Genomic DNA, 24,942 nt, shown 5'->3' with positions numbered 1-24,942 from the left:
TGTGCTTGCAAACGTATGAGTGTGAGGCTGTGTGCTATGTTCTCTATTCCCTCAATCAGATTAATTAATTGGATTTTGTCAAGCAACACTTCAATTAATCAAAATCAAATTAAAGCGAAAAATAAAGCGCAGAAATACATACACACACCATCCCACTGACCTGCCGCCCCCCCCTTGAGGATTTCTAATCCTTGGAGGCTCATTAGGCCCAGATATAACGGTATGTGCTGACACACATTGATAACTCTATGCAGGGATGTCTGTGTGTGTGTGTGTGAGTGTGAGTGTGTTTGCCCCCTAATTAACCCACTAATGCCATTTGCCGACTAACGTCGCTAATTAAGCTCAAAAATGGAAGAAACAAAAAAAATGAGAGAAAAAAAAAATTAAACAAAAAAACGAGAAAAATTTTACGCTGCCTGCGGAAAAGGTCAAAGCATAAATCAGAGGGCAGGACAAAAAAGGGGGAAGGACAGTTGGAGCGGAGATGCAGGATGCAATTGCCTGGCCTGGCCTGGCCTGCCCTGCCCCACTTTTCTTGTACATTTTCCTCCTCTCACTCTTACTCTTCATTTTGCTGTCCCATCTCTCCCCCTCTCTTTCTATTTTTTTTTTTTCGCCCCTCTGAAAGGGGTCACCATAAAGTTTTTCCATTTCTGTCTACCACCAGATCGAGTTTCAAGCAATTTCATTTAGAAGTGGCTTTTCACAGGTGGAAAATGAAATGAAATCTGCCTCAACCGAGTGTGTGTGTTGGAATGACACATATACCTTATTATACATCCATATATATATCATATATATCTCTACAAATTCCATACAAGTTCTATATAAATTACATATATGTATCACCTGGTTAGCAAGTTCAAAGGGAAGTTCACTTGAGATATCCTATGAGGCCAAAACAAAGCCATTTGTTAGCATGTCGGAGGCGCAAAAAAAAAAAAAAGAAAACTTCCTAATTGGGTTAAGGTGTGACATACTTTTATTTAAATGTGCTCTTTGTTTTTTAAAAAGAGATTTTTAGTTTATCTTTCGTTTGGAGTGGGGATTAAACATTTAATATTAAATGGGCATTAAATGGCATATCTTAGCAATACTTTTAGAAAGTTCTGGTATTAAATATGGAATGATATAGATTATAAGGTATAGAGTGTCTAAACTCAATGAGGTTTTAGTTTTTATCTCCTTTTCTCTTTATTATTTTTTAATTGAAAAAAAAAATCATTAAAATAGTCCATTATAAGTGTTTCTAACCTCAAACGTCTTTAAACTCCTTATTCATTATTATTATTATTATTTAAAAGGTTAGTTGTAATTACAATTAATACTATTACTAGTAATAGCAGCGAAGACCTTCAGCTAAAAACTCTTTATTCAATTTCTTTACAACACTTTTTAGCTTCACCCCACCCTACAACACTCTCTACCTTCACTCTACTGAACAACACTATCTAACTACAATCTACTGTACAACACTAACTACAACTATTTTTAATAGTATTTCTTACAAGTATTAGTAGTATTTTTCATGCAACACTATTTGCTTCTAATCTATTAAACAACACTATCTTACTTTATTCTACTAAACAATACCATTCTACATAACTACACAACACTATCGCACTCTTAGTTTACTCAATAACACTAACAGACTCTAAAAAATTAGAATTATACTAAAAAACACTGTCTTTTTTCATAAAATCCAACTAAAATCTTTGAAATAAAGGCTATTAATACTAAATGTACTAAATAATTCTAGAAAAAATATAACAATAAAAAAACCTCAATAATATTTCATAACCCTGACCTCAAAGACCTAAGCATTCTTTTTAAGACTAATAAATATTTATACCAAAAAAAAGCTATTCTATTACTTTTCAGACCCCTCTTATAGGTCATCTCTCCTATAGGTCTTGTTTTTTTTTGTAAACCAAAGAAATACCAAATAAAAAACCCAAGCACATATTAGTCTTTCTGCATTTTTGGCTTCCTGGAGAGACAGATGCTGCAAAAGGAGCAGATCTCCCAGTTTTTCTTTTTCTTTTCTATTTTGGTTGACACAATTTTCCAATCCGAAACAGAGCTGAGCTGAGTATTTTTTTTTTTTTTTTGGTTCCACAGGGGTCAGGGGTCAGCGGTGCTGGTGATGGTGACGGTGACGGTAACGGTGGCACTGGCAGTACAATGTATTTCAAGTGGAGCGAGTGCAAATAAAATTTAAAAAAATGAAAAAATCCCCGAAAACAAAACAGAGAAAGAAAGAAAAAAAAAATGTTATATGGCGCCGACCTCATTTTTGGAGCAAAAGGGGTGTAGTTTTTGGTGGGCGGTAGCTGCAACTTGTTTTGCCACTTTCGGACTCCCTACCGCCCTCCCTCCCCCTCGCTTTGTTAGCCCTCCTCCACCCTATTTTCTAGCCGCCTCTGTTTGTCTGTCGACACTTGGCGACCTCTGTCGCTGCCTCAGCCTCTGCCTCTGTCGCTGCCTCTTTTTCTGCCTCTGTCTCTGTCGGCGTTTTGTCATTGTTTGCATTTGGCGCGCAATTTTATTGTTGTTGTTGTTGTTGTTTTTGTCTGTGGTTTTGTCTTTCTTTTCTTTTAGTCTTTTATTTCTTTTAGTTTTGTAACATTTTGTAAAAAAAAAAATATGGAAAAACTTGAAGCAGCTCGAAATGGGGAACACCTGGTGTTTTTTAGTTTTTTTAGTGTTTTTTAGTATTTTTTGGAACTTTTTGTTTGTTTTTATTTTCTATAAGTTAATTAATTATTTTAAAGGTTGAAAGATAAAGATATATACAAAAAACATCTCAGCTAGTCCACTAGATCCACAAGAGAATTAGCTTTTTCAATTAAATAGTCCTTTCATATTTATTAAATTAACATTTGACATAAAATTATTCACAGTTAAATATTAAAAACTCACTAATATGAGTTATATTAAATAAAAACACTATTTTTATTAAATCTAAAAATTGAAATCTAATCTGAGACTATATCTGTATCCCTTACATCCATATGCATCTTTATTTATGTCTGTTTCTATAATCGTATCTCTATCTAAAACTGTGTTAGTTTATGGCTTTCTTTTTTTAGCTTAAAGGTAAAGAAAAGTCCAAAATATCTCATAATATTATAAATATTTATGATACTATGGAAGAAAACCATTCTGAGTTATTTTTCGGGCGCCAATTTCCAAAGGCCCAAAAATACAGATAAAATAATATTTACTCTCTAAACAGAGGTTCCAATTCAAGCTTTACATCCTGAGCCTATGTCTCATAGTTCTAGAAATATACTAGATACTAACTTCAATATTATAATAAAAAAAATACTATACTATTTGAAATGAATAAACTATTTAATATTAATATAAGAAAACTTTGATACAAAAAACACTATACTATTAATCCTAGATATATTCCCCAAAGTATTTTTAATTATTGCAATTTGAGATATTTATTTATTTGAGATATTAACTTTTTTCAAGCAATATTTGAACCAATCTATTACGAATTACCTAAACCTATCTATCTACCTATCTATTGCCTAGCATTGTAACTATCCAACCAAACCATCTCTTAGTTTTTCCCATTCAAGAGGTATTACTAAAAGTCATAAGGTATAAACATTATCTTTTCTCTTTATTTTTTTGGTGGCATACATTTTCTTTAAAAAAAAGTATAAGCTTTGTGTTTTTTTTTTTTGTGGTGTTGTTTTTTTTTTTGTGGTGTTGGTACACTTGGTTGGCCTGAGCGGTCTCATTGAGTTGCCTGCCGGCCATTTTGTCATATTTGCTGGCACCTTTGTCAAGGACGAGCAGAGCTTTCTTTACCAACACACACACATACAGACACACGCACACACAGAGACACACACAACTATAAACCAGTAAAATTCTTTGTGGTGTTGCTGCAATATTTTTGCAGCATCATTTTTCCCTGTTTTTTTTTTTTTATTATTTGCCCTGTTGTGGTCATTTGAGCTGATGCAGGAAGTTGTGCAAAATTTAAAACGGAAGTCAATTGTCAGACAGCCAGCGATGGCCGCCGGAAGTGGCAGCTGCAGCATGCAGCATCAGCACCAGCAGTGGCAGCGCCATGTTGGTTCTCTCTCTCCACCATCTTTTTTCACTCCATTTTGTCTTTTTTTTTCTGTGTTGGCTCTTATTGTTTTTTTCTTTTATTTTTTTTATGTCATTTGTTTGTTTGTTTTTTTTTTCTTTTTTTTTTGTTTCTTTTATTGAGTTATTGGCGCATTCATTTGCCATACGCCGCATGCAAGATTTATGCCCGCCATGTGTCATGTGGCTAAAAACAAACCCGGCAACCGGCTCGGCTTGCTTTCTCGTCCCCCCTTCCTCCATCAACATTTCCTCCATTTAGCATTTACCATTTTCCTACCATTTCCCAACACACACAGACATATACTCATATATAGGGCAAATTGTTTAAAAGCCTCCAACAACAACAACAACAATAATACATGTATGTTCTCCAATGCTGATCTTCCCTCTACTTTTTTGGGGGATACAAAATTTTTGCATAATTTTCCAGAGAAAACCAGGCCCGAATTCGGTTTGGAGACATTCGGTATTTGGAATTCAGCAAACAGAATGCTTTTTCCCCCAAAAACAACCCACAAACACATACATACATAGGTATGTACATTTTCAGGCCAATTCTGCTAAAAGCCTTTTTGAAAAGTGCCTTTCTCTACTCTTTGCTTGATTCGGTTTTTAAAAAAATGTTCAAATCTAGATGGAAATATTCCATTTTTTCTTATTCATTTGTGTTTAGAAAAGATCAAATTCGGATTAAAAGGCTTTTGAGGTGGGGTTTTCGGAAAGTATTTTTAGGGAATTTTTTATTTGTGTTTTGGTTTCCTAGGCGGGATAGTTGTTCTAAAATATTCTGTTTAAATACTCTTTAAGAATTACACCTTATTCTTTAAAACTGAAAATATTAAACCAATTAGTAACAAAAGCCATTAAAAATTCTTTGATAAATTATGACATTTTGATTAAAAGAATTTATCATGGAGTCTGAAGATGTTTTTCAAGGTTGGGACTTTTCTTATTTAAATATGAGTATTTTGAGGTATTCTATGGTATAATATTCTATAGTATACTTCTCTATAGTCTTAAAAACTTAAACAAATTTTAACCACTTATCCAATTACCATCAAAAATAATTAAAACCCTTTAATAAATGATCTAGATATGTTTTTTTATGGTATTCTGCTGTATTCTATAGTAATTATGTAATATTTCCTTTAAATACTCTTTACTACCACTTCGTAAACCTTAGCACCTCTTCTTAAAGCTTAAAATCTCTTCTTTAATCTCAAAACCGCTTCCCCACTTACCTTTCCAAGCTATTAAAAATCCTTTATTCAAACTATAATTAGCCCATTTCAAAAGTCAATCGTTTAAACCCAGCTTATGGCTAATATTTCACAAACATTCATCCACAAATACATACTATGGATATTCCGAATTAATATCACCCAGTTGACATTGTCAAATTGCCTGACAGATGACCCATCATCGTCATCATCATCATCATCAAATTTCATTGATTTATTCTCTAAAAACCAAAAAAAAAAACCCCTAAAATAAAATAGAAAACAACAAACAATTGTTGCATATATTGGATGCCTCAATGGCTTCTCTCATTTCACAAAAACTAAATAATTATAATCATTGGATGGATGGTTAGATGAATGATGGTTTGCTTTTGTTGTTGTTTATTATCCTAAAAATAAACCCAAATCGTGTTTAGCAATTAAAACAAAATTAAAGTTAATTTTGATGAGCAATTAAATGCGACTCAATGGGAAACCATTTCGATCCACAACCATTCCCCTCTTCGAAAATTTCCCTGTTGGCTGTCAAAGTTGAATTGCTGACGCAGTCGCGGCTTTTATCCTCCACTACCTCATCGTACTCCTTTACAGCAGCGCAACACAGCGGGGAGGAGCTCTGGGGAAAACCGACCTCTGACCTCAGCCAAGTCGTTTATTATTTGCCGCCTGCTGTTGCATCATAAATAAATTTTGCAGTGCATTTAACGAATTGTGAACTCACCAAAGGGAAATGCACCTCGATATTCATATTGTACGTGTTTGTATATACATATATATATATGTATATGTATATATGAATATATTTTAATATATTAAATACACTAGGGTGTCTCTTAATTATTAAAGCTTAAATTTTCACTAATAATTAAGAGCCTTTAGAGAAGAAGTTAAGAAAACATAGACCTCTTGCTTGTGAAAAAGTCTATCTTCTTAAAAATCAAGTCTGGGGTTCGACTCCCGCTTATAAATATTTAATATTAAATATTAAATATTAAATAAATTAATATATTACATAATTCTATAAAATTATACATTATTTTTCCAAAAATATATATTTTTAATTTCTCTGCAAAAATAAAGTTGAGGTTCAACCCCCGCTTTTATGGTAACTTTATATTTTTTTTGCTTTTTTCTTACTTTTCAATGAAAAATAGTTATAAAAAAAATTAAAAATTATGAAATTCATTTCAAAAAATATATTTAACATCTGTACAAAAATATCTACCTTTTTTTTTAAACTTTTCAAAGAAAAATTTCGAAAAAAACCCTAACTAAAACATTAATATTTTTTATCTTATGATTCCCACTTTCAATATTTCCTATAACTATGAGTTCTACAAGTCCTACCCATATTTTTCCTCCACTTTTAAAATTTGTAAATTTTTCGAGTGCCATCATAGGCCACCCTATTGTCCATATTTATGGCTATGTGTTTGCCGGGACATGGTTGTGTGTGTGAATGTGAGTGCGGGTGAATATTTATCTCTTGATTTACTGTCCGAGTCTGAATGGCGGCCTGGGGGCATGGAGGGGCTCATCATTACGGCCATTGTATAAAGCCATTGTGAAACAGAACAACAACTGAGGGTATATACCAAAGGCTTTAAGGTTAAAATAAAATAGTACTATAAAATATTAAAAAAGCAAAATTTATTTAAAAGAAATGGTAAAGAATAAAAGTTAAATAAATTGTTTATTACAGGGTATTCTTGGATTTAAACTTTTTTTGAAGAATTTAAACTGCTTACTGCGCATTTAACTAATTAATTTACTTTTTTTAAATTCAATTTATTCCGCACAATTAATTCCGTTTATTTTTTTTTTTCCCTCAACTCTGATTTTCCGAGTTTTAAAGGGTATATTTAATTTTGGTTTTCAATTTTTTGGCGATTCTTCCCCAGCTCTCCCTTTATATTTTTAATGGGCTGCAAATGCGAAACTTAATGTGCTTGCAGAAAATTTATTCATAATTAAATATAAATTTATGCTCAATTGTGGCTTAACACGCTGCAGCACCGTCTGTGAAAATATCATTTGTCAACTTTGAAGCCCATTCCTCCATTTATTCCCCAGGCTGGCCCTCCAGCCCCCCGTCATTGACTGATTTATGATAAATTTTCATGCAGTTTGTTCAATCATCGTCATTAGTTCTCAACAACACACGTTTTTCCACTAGATTTACTTTTCCAATAAACATGAATAATAATACTCAGTTGGGGGGATAATATTAGCTGTAAAGAGTAGGTACTTATGCATCCAGTGTTGCAAAGCACTAAGTCATGTGTTATACTTATTTGGGTAAGAATATATTTAAACTTAAATGGGTGTACAAAAATTATTCTTTTTTTGGAGATGTGTTAGCTATAAAGAGTATGTTTCTTTAATCATTTAGACATTGTCTTCCACTTTTATAATCCAGTGTTGTAAACCATAAAGTGATATATTTAACCTTTACTGGGTGAAACCTTTATATGCTTTTTTTGTATTAGCTTAAAAGGGTATGTACTAATAATCATGATACCATAACTATAATAGTAGTCTAGTGGTTCTCGTTTCGTTCGATTTTTAGTCAGTTAGCGCTATTTTAGTGTTGTAAAGCATAAAATGATATATTTAACCTTTATTGTGTCTAAAAAAAATGATTTCTTGAAACGATATATGTACATTGTACAAGGTTTAAAACATATGTGCATCTAGTGTTGTAAAGCATAAAGTGGCTTGCCGACGAGGTCTTAAATATATTTAACCCTTATTGTATTTAAGATAAAATGTCTTTTTAAAATGTACGCTGATTAATACGCTGATTTTAGGAATAAAATGTATGAATGAAAGTGGAGCCCCATTACAAGCTGTGGGGTAACAAAGATTAAAAAATAAAATTAAATTAATGAAAGAAATGAATAACAATTAAGAAGATAGTATTTTTTTTTTTATTATAAGAGGCGGATTCAAACCCTAGTCACCGTTTAGGGGTTAACAACACATCTCTTACCAAACACTGTTTCACTCAAAACCAGTCATTTTGATAACCTCACAGATTATAACCTTATAGTTATGGTACCATGTCTATAATAACCCCTAAATTATTACTTCTTTTTATAAAAATTAAAATTTTTTTTTAAATCCCTCAACCATATAATCGTATAGATCCCATAATCTATACCTTATCCATCTCTTCCACTCAATCGATACAGCATTGTATGCTTGGCATATTAAATACATCAAATTTTGTGTATATTCCATAATAAATGATTTGCGATTTGCATCGAGCTGATAAACCGCAGGGCGGAAAATGGAAAAGCTTCTTCTGCCACAGCACTCTCTTCCTCAATAGAGTCCCATCCCCAAAAAAAAAAATATACATATACATATATATGTATATAATCCCCAACAACAATAAAGTTTAATAACCCAAAGGAATCCGGCAAGAGGAGACGCGCATAATCAGCATCATCAGCGACATCAATTTGTTTCCACCGCCCCGCTCTTCCATCCTCCCTAAAAATTTTCTCATTTTTTTTTCTATATAGGCGCTAAGCTGTTAAAGTGTAAATGACGTGTAAATGTGCGACCTCTGATCCCAAAAAAAATAAACCCCCAAAATGTCAAAAAAAAAAGAAAAACTTGGGGAAAGGGAAAGTATTTTTCCGCCTCCGCTGCCGCCACCTCCACCTCTCGGAAATATAATTCAAATATTTTACTCAATCGTCGAACCGAATTGTGAATGGAAAACCGGAAAAATATGTATAAATTTTATAAATCCCATAGATTTATTTATGAGAACGATTAACAATGGACGTCCTACAACTCAGACGCTGGGCCAGGCCACTTTGGAAAAAAAATTAAATTCATTCCCCTTCTGACAAAGTTTTCATGTTTTTTTTTTTATAAATTTTCTTATTTTTTTTTTGAGGAAAATTAAAAGGTGTGAGCCGGGAAACGTTGAATGAATGCCGACGGTCGGCCTCTAAAGTTTGGCTCGTAATTTTCATAAATCAAAGTGGCCTTTTCAATTTGGTTCTTTTGTGCGAGAGAGATTGGTAACGGCAGCTGCTCTTCCGGCCTTCTTTTTTTAATTAAATCATAAATTTAATATGAAAAAGAGCTTATTTGGTAGCTAATTTAGGGAGAGGGGGAGAAATGGTAAAGTCAAAAGGGTGACAAAGTCACCTAAATAGTCACCTACCCATAGATTGTTGTTTTTCGAGTTCTTCTAAGAGGGTTTTCTGGTTGTTGGACGTTTTTTTTTGGTTCTTAGATTTGTTGCTAAAATTATTGCTTTTTTACAAAGTTCCCTACAACATATAAGAGCTTTTAGACTATGTAGTATATTATGTGGTTATATACATAACCATTTATATCCTTTTTATGGTCACCTTTATAGTCTCAAGAGGTGAAAAGTCATCTACATAATACTACCTACTAGCCTACAGATTATATTTTGTGATTTCTTGCAAGAGGTTTCTTAAAGATTATTTTTGAATAAAATCTCTAAACTAGAATCTTATTTAGTTGGCATGGTATCTATTCTATTCTCCCTATATATCTAATTCATGTCTTTTATCTTTCTATTCAAGTATCTATTCAAGTTTCTTTTTTATTCAAGTCTTTTAAGATTTAATTTATTAAAAAATTACCAAAATAATTTGAAACTTTTTTTTAGATAAAATAAAGTACTTTTGAAGAAAAACATACAAAGTTTTTCAATTATTCCTGGAAACTCCTTTTCAAAGACTAATCCAAAACATAATCCCCTCTTGTCATTAGTTACTTTTCTTAAAAAAACTAACTAAAATAACTAACCAAAGTTAATTTATTTAATATTTTTTTAAGACTCCTTAGACCTTGAGAAACATTTCGCAATTAATTTGCAATTAAACAGCCGCTTAGCCTGCAAACCGCCATTTAGAATCGAGTTCCTTGGCTTTATTGCCGACTTGGAGTTTGTTTTCGGGGGGTGTTTTATTACACATACTGTAAGTGTGTGTTTTTGTGTACTTGGCATGTGTGTACCCCCCAATCGTGCCCACACAAGATTGCCTTCTTTGGCTTACACCCCTTCCTATCCCCATCCCTATCCCCATCCCTATCCCTAACCCTAGTCCTGATCCTTTTTGCCGTCTCGTGTTGACTCGTCTTGATTTGATTTGATTTATGCCCTGCTGAATGCAAAGCGAGCTGGCAAATGACTTAATATTTATGGAAAACATTACCGCAATATCCTCCTTGCTAGACAGGATTTCGCCCCTCTCCCTCTCCCCCTGCCCCTCTCACGTTGCATCGTTTTATGTTCTTTTAATTTTTCCCCCACCCACCGCAGGACGATGGAAAACGTTTTCCTTTCCGCCCACATGGCTGGAAGGAGGAGGAGTGGATGGGTGGTGGTCCTGTCTCAAGGGCGCCACAAAAACCGCGAGACATGAGTGAGCCACAGAAGAAGAAGAAGAAGCAGAAACACCAAGCAAAAGGAGCAATCCTGCCACGGTTGCAGCTAAAATTGCAATAACAAATTTTTGTATTTTTTTTGTGGAAAAAAATCAAAAAGTTCCCCAAAAGCGATTCGTGAGAAATTCGCATAAGTTCTCAAATTTCCAACTCTAGGGAATTATATACACACCGACACACACACACACTCATGCCACATGCTGCATGCCACATGCTACGGCGTATATGTATGTGCGAAATTGTAATAAAATATTTATGACTTTACTTATTGAAATGCACCCAAAACCCAGACTCGTAAGCGAACAAAATCTCACAGATCATTGAACCACAAACCTAGTGTACTTTCAGGTTAATGAAAAATTAATAGAGCCCCCAAGATACAAAACGAAAATTATGAAAATTGAAAAACAAATTTTAATAAAATAAAAAAAATAGTGAAAGAAAAACACTTGGAAAGACTTGATATAAACACTTTTTTGTACATATAAAGCCTCAGTCCATTTACCTAAAAGCTTCATAAAATATGTCAAATATTTTGTGTCCCCCCGGCAACAACTCCTTCCCCAAGGAATGCCATTGCAGTGCATTCATAAAAAAGTTCAAGATGCAAAAATAAAAACACCTCAGGCGTTGCTCTTGCAATTCCCCAAAAAGCGTTAAATAATTGTTTTTTGAGAGAAAAGTTCTTTAAAAATATTTACAAAACAAAAAAAATCTCACACTTCTTGTGTCCATTTGCGACAGCAAACAAACAAGAGAAACAGAGAACCAAACAAATCAACACAAACAGACAATATCTTCCATGTTATCTGGGAGCTTACATTAACCCCACCCTCAGGCTTAACCCACAAGTAGCCAAGGAGTCGGTTCTAATGCGAATACTATCGACAGTCCATCGCAGTAGTGAACTGTAACTGTTACTGCTACTACTATTTACTGACCAGTGTTTGCGATATCCGTAAACGAATCAAATTGAAAAAGGCAAATGCGACAGGGTCTGGTTGTGGTACTGGTACTGGTACTTTTCTGGGGGTTTTATACACTGGCAGAAAAACATAGGTTCTTAAATAAAATACATAGAATATCAGAGATCTTGTGGGAATCATAGGTCTCTAAAGTATGAAATGTAGGTGAAATGTAAAATTTGATTATTAAGTATTTCAAAGGTATGGTACACTAAAGTATTCCCTAAAGGAGAGTATAGAAAATTATAGATCTTTTTTATAAAATTCCGAAAACGAAGATATAAAAATTATACTAAAATATGTCCGATTTTTTAAAAATTCGAAACAACAAGTACACAATATGAACTTGAAGAGAACTGAAGAAAGGAAAGCCTAATGTAGATAGATAATATTTAATATATTTAATATTTATTGTCATTTAGATGGTATTTATTGGGAGGAGTATATGAGGAGTTTTAAAAATTATATTTGGATATACCTTAAAATATTTCTAAACAAAAAGTATGCAAAATTATACTTCTTTTAATATTTCTTCTTTTCTTTTTTTATATTCCTTAGAATTGTGCCTCTTTCTAGAATCTAACCAGATTCTATTCTGAACCAGACCCTTTCAAATATGATACATCTTAGATCTTAGAAATATTAAAGATCTTTTAAGTATTTGAACCAAATTTTAGAAAAGTAAAAGATCTTTTAATATAAATCTATAAAGATTTTTTATGAAAGAAGGTAATAGATCTTCATATTATCGATTTTTTATTAAGTCGTTAAAGTATTTCAAAACAGAAAGACCAATAATATGATATATCCAAGTATATTAAAAGTAACATGATGTATAGTATCTTTTAAGTTATTCCTAATCATAAGTAGCAAAGCTATATATGTATCTCTTAAGTATTCCAAACCAAATAACCTAAAGATTTAAATCTAGGCAAGAACTGCGACTGAAAGCAACTCCTAGTTCCCCAACAGAAATCTCAAACTTCAACTATAGTAACCCCCAATTTCTCTCTCTGTCTTCATAGACCCCCTAAGCCCTTGGCCGGACTGCAATCCAATCCGGCTAAGAATCAAATCCAACCAGATGACATGACAAATTTCGCCGCCAGTAAGCTGCTGGGGCTGAGCTGCTCTCCACAGCCACAGTCACAGCCAAAGTTTGAAGTTGAAACTGGAAAGTCGAGAGTCGCAAGCCGAAAGCCAGAAACGGAAAACGGAAAACTGAAATCTAAAATCAGAAAACTGAAAAACTGAATTCTTGGCCAATGCTTTGCAGATGCGTTTTTTTTTTTTTTTGTGTCTTTTTCGGACTTCGCTGACAATTCAATTGTCACATCCGTTTATAAAGTTGGCAGCAATTGCCACCGAAAGTAGCAGAAAGAGCATTTCAAGGTTAACGTCGGGTTTTTGAAAAGAAAATCATTCGAATAAAAAAAATAGAAAAAAAGACCAACAGACGACTTCAATTTCATTCAGATTCCGTTACTTGTGCTGCCATTGCTGTGACTGTTTCCTGTCTGTCTTACACTTCCGGTCCCCATTCCTCCGGCTTGTGCCCTCGTTTTTAATTTGGCTTTCTAGCCCCCCTCGCCGCTCCGACCCACCTCGTCTCGTCTCGTCTCGTCAATTTCAAATTTCACAGATTTGTGAACAAACAGCAGCATTGACTGGCGATTGTACGAAGCGATTAAGATGAGGCCACTCAAAAATTGAAAAACTTCTCCCTCTCTCTGGACTTTTTTTTTTTACAATCAATGATACCTGGTAATCGGGGGATGGAAGGGCATGCTCTGCTAGAGGAAGGGGATGCTCTGCTGGATGTTACAGCCAGAGTCTTGCAATTAAATATCAAGTACTGGGTATCTCGTCACAATATTTATTAAAATTACTAATTACTATATTAATTATTTTTATTTATTTAAGAAAATAAAAATTTACTAAATTAAGTCAAGTTAATATCTTAGGTCTTTGACTGAAAACTAAAAACTAATATTTATATAGTTTGGTATTTATACCCAGGAACTATTAGTATTCCCCACTTCTATCTTCAAGAGTCTTAAATACTTTGAAAAATGTCCAGTACCGGGTATCACATAGTCTCATTTAATTTCAAACCGCAAATTCAAAACATAAGACACAAAAATAGGGGAATATAACCAAAGACCAGTAATAATCTACCATTATTTTTCCTATCGGATTATTAAAAATCTTAAAAAACACTACAACTACAGGGTTGAAAACTTCTATCTATTATAAGATTCTCAGAAAGTTTGACAATTATTTCTAGTACTAAGTATCACATACTAAGTACTATACATACATAGTACATGGTCTGCAAATCACAAATTCAAATTGAAAATCATAAAACAAGTGAATATGTAACCAAATACTTAGAAATAAAAACTGTTATTTATTCAAACCGGCTTGTAATTATTCTTCTTGTCCCATCTTAGTCCTATCTCCTTTTGCCAAAACAAAGTACAGGGTATCAGTAGGTCTATTTGTATTTCTTATTAAAAACTCAAATTAAAAAGAGTCATACAAAGTAAAATTGAAACCATTCAACCAGTAGTTATTTTATTTTCTAACTATCCAAATCTCATAGGATTTAAAAATGTATATCAACTGGGTAATCACCTAGTCTAGCATTTATTTATCTATCCCTTCTATCCTATTCTTCTTTATCTCCTATTCTTTCAAGAGCCCAGTACCGTGTATCACATAATCTCCCAAAATAAATGGTGACTATACTAACTATCAGTATCAGTATCGACTTTACTTTACTGGGTAATAACCTAGTCGATTACCTATTCACCTTACTCCCCCGCCACAAAATCAACTCGAATGGCAAATGAAAAGTCAAGCATCAAATCTACTCAAATTCCAACCGCCCTCTTCCACTTGATTGTATTTATTTTTTTTTTTTTTCTATTTTTTTGGGCCACTGTGTCGTGTGTCGTTTATAAAATATTTAAATGTAATCCCGTGGGCAGAAAAATTGAAAGCAAATAGCTTATGATGAACAAATATTGTTCTGTCAGTAAATGACAGAAAATACAATTCTCGGAATATTTATTTAGTCGTTTGTGGCAACGACTTTTTTTTTTGAGAGAGAAAATGAAATAAATCTTAGGCGAGCTAAGTTTAAGGGCAACGTGTCGTATACTTAATATTCTATAGCCCTGTAATTAGATTTATTTTATTTCGGCTTTTGCGTTTTAAATTCCCAAAACCAAAACCATTTATTAATAATTTTCCAAACATCAATCATAGAATATGGACCATATTCCATATTTCCTAATCTCTGTCCCCGACTCTAATGGCCTCGGTTGAGGTATAAAAAAAAATAATATATATATATTAGTCATTGTATAGTATATAGTCTCAACAAAATGAGCGGAAAACGACGAGACTGGTCACCCAAGTGCTGATACAGCGATAACCTTTCGGGTCATCTCTCTCTTTTTCTAATCTTCATCTATCTATATAGTATGTATAAAAATAAATATATATATATACGTATGTATATGGCCCTGTGCGTATACTGTCCCTGCCTTTGTCGTTGGCTCATCTTAACCAATCTACACGTAATCCAATTGTATTTCTTCTTCAAGAATCCAGAAACCAGAATCCAGAATCTAGAAGCTCACTTCAGCAATTGTTTTTGATTATTTAATTTGCCAGACTTTTGCTTTGATTTAGTTTTCGGGTTTTCGGTTCGGAAATCCTTGTTTCCTTGGGCCTTGGGGTTCAGCCGACCACAAGATGTGTCCTTAGCCCTTTTGTGGATTTTGTCCCGTTTTTGGTTTTTTCTTTTTTTTTTTTTGCTGCAGATGCAGCTTCTTTGTCCTTTTCTTTGGCATCTTTTTGTCTTTTTTTTTTGTGCTTCTCTTGCCATTTTTGTCTCCTTGCTTATGATTTACTCCTGCCGCAGTTCGGGGACCTTGAAAATATTGCAGCGCATTGTTACCAAATGTTGTTTTTGGCCCAGAGACCGCAAATGCCGTTGCCGTTGCTGCTGCCATTGCCGCCACTGTGTGGCCAAAAACAAAAGGAGGTCGGGGGTTAGGGTAGCAAGTGGTAGTCGTGTGACTAAGACAAGTTTATACTTTGGGAGAAATATTACAATAAATATTATATTAATTAATGTAAGAAAATATAAATCAATTAGAAGTAACGCGTTTAAAGTTTTGAGACGGCTCTGGCCGTCGCCTAAATCGGCTATATCTTCAAGAGTTTTTGAAATTTTCACTTGAAATTGTAAAGGAACATTCTTGAATAGTTATAAGTTCGAATAAAATTTAAAAAAAAATTGATTTTTTGAAACCGAGAATGGGGGGGGGGGGGTCCCCTTAAATATGCCTTTTTATGATTCAATCATTAAAGTTTAAATATTTGCCTTAATTTAATTTTTTCTTAAATTTTTTATTAAATGGAATGTTAACCTTCATTTGGCCATCAACTCATTGCCATTCTCCTCTTAAATTCTCAAAAAAATAAACATAATTATTTTTATAAACTCAACCACATAAAAGTTTAACTATCCAGCCAAGTCATTATAGTTTTTAGAAACAAAAACCTTGATAGGTTCTTTTTATTAAAACTTTATTAAAAACCAAGTTTCTTATTATATTTTTCAACTTTAATCAGTTAATTTTTTATACATTTTTTTAAGTTATTAAAAATCTTTAAAATATCTTTCCAAAAAAGATATTCAAAAGTCGACTCTCAGCTGCCCCTTTAGCTTCAGATTTTCAAACAGGACATGCAACATGGCCGGCAACATTTCCACCTCAGCTGGTCCACTATCCCTGGACCTTCTCCCATCCCCCGACCACACCGCTTGACCCCTTTCCACCCGCTACCCCCTGATCACCACTATTTTTCACTATTTTAGCCTTTGTCTCTGTGCATTTGGCTTGACAGTCGCAGCAACCAAAAGTGCGCTTTGGGCCTTTGTTGTTGGCCTTCTCCTCTCGGTTCTTAGTTGTCAGTATTTTGGCTTTAATTTTTGCTTTTTTTCTTCTAAGATGCTTCATATATTTTTTAGCAATTTTTATGAAAGTCTCTCCATTATTAAAATAAAAGAAAAGAAAACCTTCATATAACTTTCAATCGCTGCTAATTGTTGGAATCAATAACAAACTTTCAGCTACCACCCACGCCCCAGAGCTCTACTGGATAATCGAATATAACTTAGCTTCAGAGAAATTATTTGTTGCGAAAAGTTGTGCGTTTAGTTTTTCGTCTACGCACAACTTTTGCCAACTCGTTTTTTGCATAAATAGCGAAATAATTCTCGAACAGGCTGCTTCTCGAGCATTTAATTGATTTTGATCGATAGCGTTGGTGGACTAATTGAAATCGGTTCTATGTTAGTTTCGTAGCTGACTTTGATAAATGGCTTCTATGCGTGAAGAGATTGTTAATAAAAATATGCATGTTTTTCAACCAACAAAAAAAAGTTAAAGTTTATTTTTAGGGAAAGTTTAAGAAGTAAGAGATAGTTTGGGTTTTATAACCAATAAAGAACCTCTTCAAATACCTACCAAATTATGTAAATATTAAATATTAATATTTTCTCCAAAAACACAAAGATATAAACTTCAAAACTTCAAATCCCTTCAATCACCAAAAACCCACAACTAATACCACATAAGCCCAAACCCAAAAACAAAACACCTCCAGAAACCCCCCAACAAAGTTGATTTAAAGCATTTCCTTAGTGCCTTCCTTCATTTGGAGTTTCCCTCCTGATTGATTTGTCGGCAACCACGATGAGAGCCCATTAGAGTAGAGTCCCCCCCCCCCCTTTTAAGAAATGCAGCGAAACAAAAGTCGCAGTAAATTAATAAGCTCGCCACACACACGCAGAGGGGGAGCTTACTCGAAAAAATAGAAATACTAGAAACCATAAAGCCCATCCCCATCCCCTCCATCTTATGACTAAATAGTAACATATACTGACCTGACCTACTCTCCGGTTACAAGTAGCGGACACGGGATCGACGATGAACGGCAACGGGACGTATACGTTATATGGTAACGGGAGCGTTTCACAGCGGTGGCAGTTGAAAAATATACAAAAACAACAACAAAAAATAAAAAACAAAAAACCATAAAGAATAAAACAAAAAAAATATATAGAAAATTTTGTTATAGAAAAATTTGTACTCTATGGGTATATATATATTATTAGAGAGGGGGGGGGCATAGGCTTATAAATACAAGTGTTTGTGCCATACACTGGGGGAAATTATTGGGGATGGTGGAAATAAATTTTGATTTATTTGTGTGGCATAAAGTTTAAGAAAGTAAAAAAATTGGAAAAAATTGAATATTTAAGGAGATTTCTTTTTTCAAGATTAAATATTTTTTAAAGTTAAAAATCCCCTAAAAATCTCTTTAAAAATCTTTAAAAGAAGAACCAATATTTTTAAATATATTCCTCCATGATTTTTTTGCAGTGTAAATCGGAGATTGGGCTTTGGAGCCTTCGCTGTTTGAAGTCGCTGGCTGGCTGGCTGGCTAGCCCCTCTGCTCTGGTAGGTCCTTCATGCTGGGGGCCCCGGAACACGCGATGCCAAAGTCCGGGGTGGGGGGGTGGCAAAAAGGGAGCAAGGGGTTGGGGGGTTTGGGGGGGTATATGCGAAAAAAAAGGGCTCTAACGATGGTGGGCATGGCTGACTTTATTCTGACGGACTGTTGCGTGTTTTGGAGCCAACAACTGCGACGTACTCGTTGCCATTGTTGTTGTTGGTTGTTGTTTCTTGTTTGTTGTTGTTGTTATTATTATTATTATTATTGTAGTTGTTGTTGTTGCTGTTGTTGCTGTTGGCTTCTATATACTTTCTATTGTATTATATTTTATATGCTTTGACAAAAGCCCCAAGCCACTTAGACAAACTGCTTCAACTTTCAGCTTTTGGTTCTCTTGTTGCTGTTGTTGTTGTTGTTGTTGTTTTTGTTGCTTTTGCTGTTCTTGTTTATTATTGTTATTTAATGTTTATAGTTCGCCGAACAAGACGCGACATGCAAGGCAATGCAAAAAAAAAAAAATTTTAGAATAAGAAAATGTTTATGGAATGGGAGACCTGCTCTTAGCGGGAATCCCCTTCACTTTCGGAGGCGTAAGAAAAGGCATTATTAGCCATGTATGTATATATTAGATGACGTTCCTTACATGACATTCGGCCTAAAACACAACAACAAAAAATTGTATACCCAAGCAACAAGAACAACAACAACAGAAACAGAAACAAACAAAAACCGCCAAGGAAATTGCCCAACTAAGTAGAACACTCAACTTTGATCATTCCTATTGGGTTGGCCTTTGCAATTAAATACAAGTCATTAGCAGGTGGCTTTTTTTTAATTTTTTTAATTATTTATAAGAAAAAAAATTATTTTTAAAATTATAATTCAAAGGTGAAGAACTTCTGAAGAATTGAAAATTGAGATTTATTAAAGCAATCTTGCGCATTTTTATTGTAATTTCTTCATTAGCTTTAAAGTTCCAACTTTTCATTAATTTTTTTAAGTTTTCTACAACTTTTTTCATGTTTTTTTACCTTTTTTTTAAAGACCTTTTAGGTTTTTTACTTCCTTAAAGCCCTTCAAATTAATTCCTTTCTTTTGTTTTAAATTTTTGAATAATTAACTTTCCCTTCTCAAAGTTTCTATTAATTTTAAAGTATTTCCATAGCACTTCGCAGCATTTTTTAGCAAATTTTTTTAATATTAAAATTTTTTTTGTTAAAAATACAAAGTTGAAGTTTTTATATTTTTTCGTTAAAAAAAATTCATAAACAAAATTTTATTGCTTTTTTTCTTGTTTCAGCTTTGAAGTTCAAACTTGTCATTAAATTTAAGCTTTTTCCTTTTTTTTAATGTTTCCGCTTAATAATAATTTTTTAACATTTTTGAATTATTATTTAAATATCTTTTGCCACTTATTGCCACTTAAGTTTTACTGCCACTTTTCATTAAGCTTTTTTCTAGGAATTTTTAAAAATTTTATCATCGTTTTTCTAATATAAGTATTCGTAGCAGAAGTTTTAAGTTTTTTTATTCAATGGAAGTAGTTATTTCTTTTTGAAAAGGAATTTTCAATTCTTTCATGGCTTTAGCTTAAAAGTTCAAACTTCTCGTTATATTTAGGCATTTTCTATTTTTTTTCCCCTCTGTTTTTTTGATAAATAAAACTTAGGGTTTATTTCTCTAACATTTTTATTTAAATTTCTTATTATTAAAGCAAAAGAAATATTAAGAGAAATCTCAAAATAATATAGTCATTTTTCGAAATTTAACATTTAAAAAATTCACAAATCACATTCACAGTTTTCAAATTCTAAACTTTCATTATTTTTAAAAATTTTACATATTACAAATTTCAAAATAAATCTTTGCTTTTATAATTTAAAAAAATTGTAGGTTTAGAAACTTAGCTTCTCAGAGCTTAAAAAAAAAATTTTAAATTTAATAAATTTATGGCACAAAACTGCTTTTAAACCTTAAGTTTTCTTTATATTTCGAGTTACTTTTTCCGCATGTTTTGTTATTTATTGAAAACGTTTACAAAAAACACCTCTCTTGATTTAAGAATTTCATTTTTTTTATTTTTGGTTTAAACTATTTATTATTTTACTTAATCATTTTGTCACTTTCAGTTTAAAATTAGTATGAAAATCCACAAAAAGTAATTCGTTAAAAAAATCACTTCCTGCTTTAAAAAGTGCATTTCTCACTCATTTTCGTCTCAAAAGCCGACAAAAATAATTCGCCAATGGAATCAATCAATGAAATCAGCAATGCATTTAATGCATATAAAAATAAACGGTAATTGTTATAGAAATTGTTATAGAAATTAGCTTATTTTTTTTGATTTTTTTTTTAAAGGCACAAAGTAAAGAGGAAAGGCATGACAGAGAAGATGACGATATCACGATCAATGTCGACGATCTGACACACTTGGAATAATACAAAAAAAAAATACAATAAAAAAAAAGAAACTGGGAAACTTTGAATATGCAAAGTAACAATTAATTGGCACAACACCTACAATAACAACAACAACCACAACAACGACAACAACAATCACAACTAATAGTAAGTCGCTTTTGAATTCACTTTGATTATTCGCACACTTTATTGGTTTTTTTTTCGCTGGAAGATGATTTAATGCCACACAAAAACAAAAATAATCAAAAAAAAAATAGCACAAACACAATTAAGAATGAGAAAAAATCCCAAATCATTAGCACTTTTATTTCCTTTTTTTTTTTAGTTTTTGTTCCTTTGTTTTTTAAGGTTGATTCTTTTTTGACGAATGTTTTGTTATTGTTTTTAGAAACGCGTTGCTTTTTTGTGAAATCACCGGGTGTACGTACGTTGAAAATTTTCGTCAATCTGACTGAGAGAAGTAAGTGGAATTTCCGCAGTAATATGGTATATGGTAAGACCGTCGTGGGCCAACTGACACCGTCGACTGAGGCGACTGAGGCGGGCGCCAAAACCCAAAACCGGTCTCGGCTCCCCAAACGGCCTTCGGTTCTCACTTCGTCATCGTCTGCCATTCGGTTTTCGTCTTTCGGCTTTTTCGCTTCGTGCCTCCAGCACCCCCACCCCACCCCTGATCTAACTCATCATGGCATCGTTGGGCTCTCTTCCATTCGTTGGCTAACCCCCCCTTTTCTGTGGGGCTTGCTCTCGCAATGCTTTTCAATGCCAAGCCAAAGCAGCTGTTCCAGCGTGGTATTTGTTGTTTTTGTATTTTTTTTTTTCACGCTCGCATGTGAGCGCCCCAGTGCTGTGGGGGGGTAAAGGGAAGCTAGCGGGTGTTCGTGTGTGTTTGTTTTCTAGGCGGCAAGTGCAACGCAAATACCGTATTTTTTTTCAAAAGTGCGGGTGGCATAGGTTAGTTTTGAATAGGTATTTTAATAAATTAATGTTTTGGAAATCTTTAATTTCGTTAAAGCTGTTTATTCCCCAAAAGGATCTTAAGAGGGGATCTGATCGCGTACTCCCACTCTCTCTCTGTACAAGTATAAGACTCCTTATAAATAACGGACCTTTTCATCTTTTGTCTCTTTAAGCTTTCCCATTAACCCCTAGGTAATATTCTTAACAAAAATGCCTTTAAAGTTTAAGAAATAAATATTTTCTTAAATTTATTATTATAAAAATTTAAATTTTAAGTTTGTTTTAGCCAAAAAATGCGAGTAACTATTGTGCTTCGAAAATTCATTTTTTATAGCCTACTTAAGGGGGATGTATCAAAACAAATGCAAAATCTTCTAGTTATCAATAAAAAACTAGCAATTTGTTAAACAAATAAGAATTAAATGCTTTAATTAAAACATTTATTTTTGTAACTATTTATTTTTAAAATTGAATTTAAAAAATTACTACCCAAAACAGGCTTCTAATTGAGAAATTCTAACAATTGTTTACCTTTTATTCTATGAATAGTATTATTTTAACCAAACCCATAAGAAAACTTAAACTCCCCCCCCCAACACCCTACACTTGAAGGCATTTAATCACGCCTTGCGAATAGTAAGCAGAGAAGAAGGCAAAAATCATGACAAAGAAAGTTAGCAGCGCAATGATTTTAATTGGAAATCGTTTATGGGACAATGATTTCTCTAATCCCAATGACTTATAACGCCATTAGCAATGCAATTACTTCCAAAAAGGGTATTTCCAAATTCGCATTGCCTTAAGAAATGAAATAGTCGCTGTTTTGCTAGCTTCTGGCTATTGGTTGTTTCTCCTGAATGATGATGCTCTCTATTATTGTTGTTGTCATAAGAAACATACAACAAATTTTTCAAGTTCAACATGTCGCCGCTGGTTTTAATTTTAATCACACACACACACATAACACACAAAACATGAGCAATGTTGATTTTGTTGTTATTGTTAGTGCTGTGTTTTGTGGCTTTTTGTGTTACATTTTAATGTTATGCGGCCTTTGTTTGTTTGTTTGTTTATGCACACTAAACACACATATAATATTGTACATTTGGGGTGGTCCAAAGTCATGAGAAGTATGTTGGTACAAAGGGGCGTATGAGTGATATTTCAATTTTAAAGGTTTTTTTATAAAATGCATTTTTTTAATATTTTTAATTTTTAGTTTCAAGTTTGAAGCCGACTGTTATAAAATGCTCATAATGCCCACTGTGTTGCTGCCAAGCAAACAACGGAAACGGTAAACTTGCACGTGGAAGTAGAGAGAGCCTCCATGATCACAGTCTCTCAGTGCTCTCAGTGCTCCCATTGCTCCAAATAACTGTTCCAACTGTTCTTTGCGTAAATTTCTGCAGCTTTAACCCCTTTAACCCTTTGGTGATGTTACAAAAAAAAACCTAATATAAATATTGTTTTTTTTTAACAAATATTTAAGGAATGTTATTAATATTTAAAACCCAATAATAATAAATAAAAAATCTTGTCCACCCTAATATTTATGGGTACGTATATTTTATGGGACATTTGGCTGACTTTCTTTATTTAGACTTTTGGGCCGTAATGTCCTCTATGAGATATTATGTAGAGAGCAACTAACACAGACACACACACACCCATACACATAGTGAGCTCACATATCAAAAGATAACTGTAATGTTGTAATGTAGTCCATTTGCGACAAATATGCGCACCCAAAAAATGCTTCTCGGACAATGGTTGAAATTGTTCGCATATTCATGACCGAATTACCCACATTTGGGTTTTTCGGGGTGCAGCAGGGGGACGGGGAAAAGGGGTAGTAGAGAGAGAAATGGGAGGATGCTGACTCCAAGGAGAAGGAGGAGGAGGAGGGGGGTAGTACGAGATGGAGGCTGGAGGAATGACTGGACACAGCAGAACAAACAAAACCATTGGCAAGGCACGCAAATCTCGGCTATGACCAAAATATTTGCCAAAGTTCATCGAGACCTAAAAAAATGGGGAGTACACTGACAAAAAAAAATAGAGTGGACTTTATAAAATATTCCAGAGTTATTAAAAAATAAAAATATAATTCCAAGTTAGATAAAAAATTAATACTAATTTTTTTTTTTAATTTTAATAAATTTTTTTTCCGTGTATAGATGTGTAAAAAAAAATCCTTGCCAAGAAATCAAAGTGAGTGAGTGCGAAAGAGAGCAAGGGGTGGGGACTAGCAGGGGGGACAGATCCCCGCCGGATATATTAGCCAAGACAGGACAAGGACAGCATCATCGTTTCTATTCGCTGCCTGCGTCAATGACAAGAAATTTGTTGTAAGCTTCCCCTTTCCCCTCCCCATCCCCTTTGTGCCTTTCCAGCCAGCCAGCCGCTCCACCTAGGCTAGAGCCACCCAAAAAACAAAAAAAAAGGAGGGAGAAAGAGGGAGAGAAAAAAAAAACCCAACCATAAAAACCGCTACCCATTCCCCCCGCATGCCCAGCCAACCTTTTCACGATGGGCAACTAATATTTGCCAAGCGTAAAGTAATAAAATATTTCTTTGGTCAATAAATGCAATTGAATGTGAAGCGCCAGAGCCCAAGGAAACGATTGAAAAATGGAAACGGATGGGGAAGCAGAAACAACAAAGAAAAAAAAAGTGGGGCATCATTCAAAAAGTAAACGAATTTTAAATGTACTATAATATATAAAATTATATACAACAAATTAAATGAAATAATAAACTTACCGTTACTTTTACTTGTAAATTGCAAATTGCACTTTCATTCACCTTTCATTGTTCTGTCTTAAGTTAACGGTTCTTGGCGTAGGGTACGTTTTACGTTTTTCAAGTCATTCACACACACTCACACTTTCACACACGCGCCACGTTTTTCACCAAAATTTGCACTAGAAACTTAAAAAAAACAAAAAAAATGGCAAGATTATACGATAGTTAGTATATATATTAACTAGTCACTTTGTTTAAAACACTTTTTCACAACGATTGGGAGCGATTAAAAGTCAACTAACACACGCGGTACCCAAGCCACCTTTTATCTTTAAGCACTGGAACCTGAATGAAGCGCATGGCAGAATGCAGAAAAGAACTTAGCTCATGGGAAAGATGCCGGGAAAGGTGGGAGTAATTTTGATCGTGCGGGAAGAGAGAGTGCAATTAAGAGCAGAGGCTGGCCAAGGCGGAAAGATCCAAAGTGCTTTCCAGAGAGA

At 33.7% G+C, this 24,942-nt stretch overlaps 2 protein-coding genes and 1 long non-coding RNA gene across 5 annotated transcripts in view; 1 reads left to right on the top strand and 2 right to left on the bottom strand.

Annotated features, from left to right (window-relative positions):
- Window positions 1-24,609, bottom strand: part of Mnr (Membrane-bound Notch regulator) — a 137,157-nt gene extending 112,548 nt beyond the window's left edge. The window contains exon 1 of one of the 3 annotated variants that reach the window (XM_070282904.1): window positions 24,461-24,609. The gene's annotated coding sequence lies outside the window, so the exon portion shown is untranslated. Of the gene's footprint in view, window positions 1-21,163; window positions 21,274-24,460 lie in introns of those variants that run through there. The other 2 variants (XM_070282903.1, XM_017232662.3) reach the window with 2 other exon arrangements.
- The window catches only part of LOC108133603 (fibrinogen alpha chain-like), a 204,949-nt gene that overhangs the window by 162,203 nt on the left and 17,804 nt on the right, over window positions 1-24,942 (bottom strand). The window lies entirely within an intron of this gene.
- On the top strand, window positions 20,435-23,015 carry LOC138927741 (uncharacterized). The gene is made up of 3 exons (XR_011444203.1): window positions 20,435-20,614; window positions 20,675-20,884; window positions 22,917-23,015. It is a non-coding gene; the product is annotated as an uncharacterized lncRNA (long non-coding RNA).

The sequence above is a fragment of the Drosophila bipectinata genome, chromosome XR, assembly GCF_030179905.1.
Source record: "Drosophila bipectinata strain 14024-0381.07 chromosome XR, DbipHiC1v2, whole genome shotgun sequence".
Taxonomy (NCBI): Eukaryota; Metazoa; Arthropoda; class Insecta; order Diptera; family Drosophilidae; genus Drosophila; species Drosophila bipectinata.
The sequence above is the reverse complement of the archived record's forward strand: the minus strand, read 5'-3'. Positions and strand labels throughout refer to the sequence as shown.